This window comes from Ceratotherium simum, chromosome 34, assembly GCF_057802395.1.
Source record: "Ceratotherium simum simum isolate JZ-2026a chromosome 34, ASM5780239v1, whole genome shotgun sequence".
Classification (NCBI taxonomy): Eukaryota; Metazoa; Chordata; class Mammalia; order Perissodactyla; family Rhinocerotidae; genus Ceratotherium; species Ceratotherium simum.
The window spans coordinates 15259177-15263076 of NC_141933.1; the positions used below are offsets into that span (position 1 = coordinate 15259177).

General features: G+C 45.3%; 1 pseudogene; it reads right to left on the reverse strand.

Moving 5' to 3' along the window:
- Positions 1-352: 352 nt before the first annotated feature.
- Positions 353-1336, reverse strand: LOC106800185 (olfactory receptor 5P55-like; annotated as a pseudogene).
- Positions 1337-3900: the final 2564 nt, after the last annotated feature.

The window sequence follows — 3900 nt, forward strand, 5'->3', positions numbered from 1 at the left end:
ATATCCGTGCTGGATGTAGTATATTAATGGATGTAGAATATTTGTGCTACGAAACAGGTGGATGCTCCTGTCTAGGACTTGAACTTCAGGGAATGATGAAAAGGTTTAGAATCAGTTAGAGATGATATGTGATTGGACGCTATAGAGGGTGGTGTGGTGGCTAGTGTAAGTGGCTTTGTCTAACAGCTGAGCAGTGGTAAATGCTCAGAGGCAGCAGTGCCAGCCTTAGCAACATAAAATGCACAAAGGTGATACTCCCTATGATGGCAGCTTGCACAGACCATTCTTATGGCAGGCTCTTAGCCGTGCCTTGCCTCTCTTTGTTCCTGTCCTGGCTGGGTTCTCTAGTCTTCTATTTTATCAGCTGCCAGATATCTTTCTAACAAATTCCTTTTCTGCTTAGGTTAAGAACTCTAACTTGCACAGCAGCCTTGACATCTTTATTCCTTAGGCTGTAGATCAAGGGGTTCAGCATAGGGATCATAATGGTGTACAACACAGACAGGATCTTGTTATAGGCTGAAGCACTTTCAGGGTTGAGTTGCACATATACAAGGAACAGAGGCACATAGAAGAAGGAGAGAGCAGTGAGGTGGGAGGCACAGGTGGAGAAGGCCTTGCGCTGGGCCTCCAGAGACCTCATCCTATAGATTGTGACCAGAATGTAGGTATAAGAGACCAAGATGACTGAGACTGTGGGGACAGTGACCAAGGCAGAAAAGAAGAAAAGGATAACATTGGCCACAGTGGTATCTGAGCAGGACAGTTGAAGCACTGGGGGGATGTCACAGAAGTAGTGATCAATGATGTTGGGACCACAGTAGGGCAAAATGAAGGCATTCCCTGTCTGCAGAGCTGAAAAGAACACCCCCATAGCATAAGTGACCATCACTAGCTGGACACACAAGCGCTTGGACATGATGGTGTGGTAGAGGAGAGGGCGGCAGATGGCCACAAATCGGTCATAGGCCATGATGGCCAGGAGCAGACACTCCCCTGCACCATGGAGGACCGTGAGGGCCATCTGGGCCACACAGCCTGCAAAGGAGATGGACTGGTCAGTGGTGAGGAAGCTGATCAGCAACCTGGGGGTAAACACAGAGGAACTGCAGATGTCAAGGAAGGAGAGCACACTCAGGAGGAAGTACATGGGGGTGTGGAGGGCAGAGCTGGCACGGATCAGGTCTATCATGCCCAGGTTGCCCACCAGAGTCATGGAGTAGATTAGCAGGAAGACGGCAAAGAGGAGTTGTTTTTGGTCTGCCTGGTCTGTGAGGCCCAGCAGGATGAATCTTGTCACTGTCGTATGATTCTGCCCCAATGCCATGTCACTGGTGTGTTTTCTACATAATAATGAATAAGAGGAGGAGAAACAAGAATGTTAACATTCTCATCAAAGAGGTAGCCTTTCACATCTTTTACAACTGAAAAGCTGCATCTATCTCTGAGTGGCAGACTGCTCTCCACATCTCACATCAATTCCATCATGTCACACTCATGCTAAAATGTTAAAGGTTCCCTTTCCCCCTTAGGATAATGTCTAAATTCTTTAGCATGCCAGATCTCCTCTATGCAACGCCTCCATGGTACCCTGCAGGTAGTTTACCTTCAGCAATTCTGAACAACTTACTTCCACAAACACACCATGTTATTGCAAATGTCTTTGCCTTTCCATGTCCTATATTTTCTTCCTGGAATATTCTTTGGTCTCTCCAAACCCAGCTTAGAGGTCTGTCCACTTCCTCTCTCCCCTGAATTTCACAGATATTACTTTTGTTGAATTAATGGCACTATATTTTAACAATAAAAAATGCCCATGCATCTTTCCTATTGTATTTTCTTACTCCTAGTAGGAGAAGAGTTACTAAATATCTCAAATAATTTGCGCCCTTATCTATCTCAGTTTGTCTTTAGTGCTGTCGAGTTGATTCTGACTCCTAGTGCCCCTGTGTACAGAAGACCAGAACCCTGCCCAATCTTTTGGTGCCATCCTCTCACCTTCCAGTGCTTTGTCAGACAATGGTCTGCTGCTATTCATAGAGTTTTCATGGCCAATATTTTTGGCGATGTGTGGCCAGGTCCTTCTTCCTAGTCTGTCTTTATCTGGAAGCTCTGCTAAAACCTGTTCACATGGGTGACCCTCCTGGTATTTGAAATACTGGTGGCATAGCTTTTAGCATCAAGAAACATGCATCTGCCACAGTATGACAACTGATAGACAGGTGGGGTGGTTCCCTGACCAGGGAAATGAAACCGGACTGCAGTGGTGAGAGCACTGAATCGCAACCACTAAACCATCAGGGCTGGTGTTCCATCACTATGCCAGGTGTCAATGAATGAATATAAATTAATCATCAATTAGATAAGAAAGTCTTCCTCACTCGGGTAATGGCAGCTCAATCCTTTCAGTTCTTTTGGCCAAAAGCTTTTAGCTATCTTTGACCCTTTTTTATTCCACCTCTCATCGAATCCCTCAGCAAGTCATATTGGCTCTCCTTTCAAAATATGTACCGACTTCCTACCCTTTCTTTGCAAGACACCATCATAGCTTGCTTGGTTTATTGCAATTGCTAACTAATCTCCCAACTCTCTCATATAAGGAGCAGCCAGGGCGAATCTGTTAACAGACAAGAGGAAGTCAGAACCCTCGCCATGGCACTCAAAGCCCTGCTCTGCGAGGTTGGCCACTCCTCTGTAAATCCTTTTCCTTCTCTGTCCTTTTTTTGCTCCTCTTCTTACCCTTGCCCACTCTGCTTTAGCTAAATGTGCCTCCTTTATCCCCTTAGCACATGCCACATATGATTCAGGACCTCTGTGCTAACTGTCGCCTCCGCTCAGAACACTCTTGCTCCATCCAGTTAGAGACATGGCTCCTTTTCTCTTCTCCTTTAAGTTTAGATTCAAACGTCACCGGCTTGTGAAGCCCTCCCTAAGCATTCTATTTAAAACTAAACCCTCTCCTACCCCAGCATTCACTACCTGCTTCTCCGTTTAATTTTTTCCTCATAGTACATATTCTCCTCTAACATGGTATATACACATGACTTATTAATTTTGTTTATGATCTCTATCTTGATATTAGGATGCAAGAACCATGAATCTAGGCATTTTTGTCAATTTTGTTCATTGTTGTTCCTCCAGCGCCTGGCACATAGTAAGCTGTCAACAAACAGTTGTTGAATGAGTGAATGAAAGTTATAAAGAAGGTACAAATGCTTCAAGGCAAATCAGGCTGCAAAGAGGATAGGACTACCCAGATGAGTAAGTGTAGCAGTCTGCTTATCCAAATCAGGTGATAAAAATGGAGAATGATTAGCATAAGAATTGAATAAGAGTGGGATTTAAAGCTGGTGGTCTAATGAAGATTCGGTGCTCTCACTGCTGCAGCCCAGGTTCATTTCCTGCTCGGGGAACCACAACACCCATCTGTTGGTTGTCATACTGTGGCAACTGCATGTTGCTCTGATGCTGAATGCTATGCCACCAGTATTTCAAATACCAGCAGAGTCACCCATGGTAGACAGGTTTCAGCAGAGCTTCCAGACTAAGACAGACTAAGAAGGAGGATCTAGCCACCCACTTCTGAAAACAATTGGCTATGAAAGCCCTATGAATAGCAGTGGAGCATTGACTGATACAGAGCTGAAAAGTAGAGAAGGGCACAAAAATACCAGGCAGGGTTCCACTCTACTGTGCACATGGCTGCTGGGAATCAGAATCAACTCAATGGCAATAACAACAAGGATTGAAAGAAGATGCACTGGGTTGTAAAACTCAATCCCAGCTGAATGCTGAGGCCTGTATGGCCTTGACATCATAGCAGCAGAACCTGACTGTAGGAGAAGGTTCAGCTGGTTAACACGCAAGGTGGGCTGAATCCTCTGGGGAGGAGCACCCATG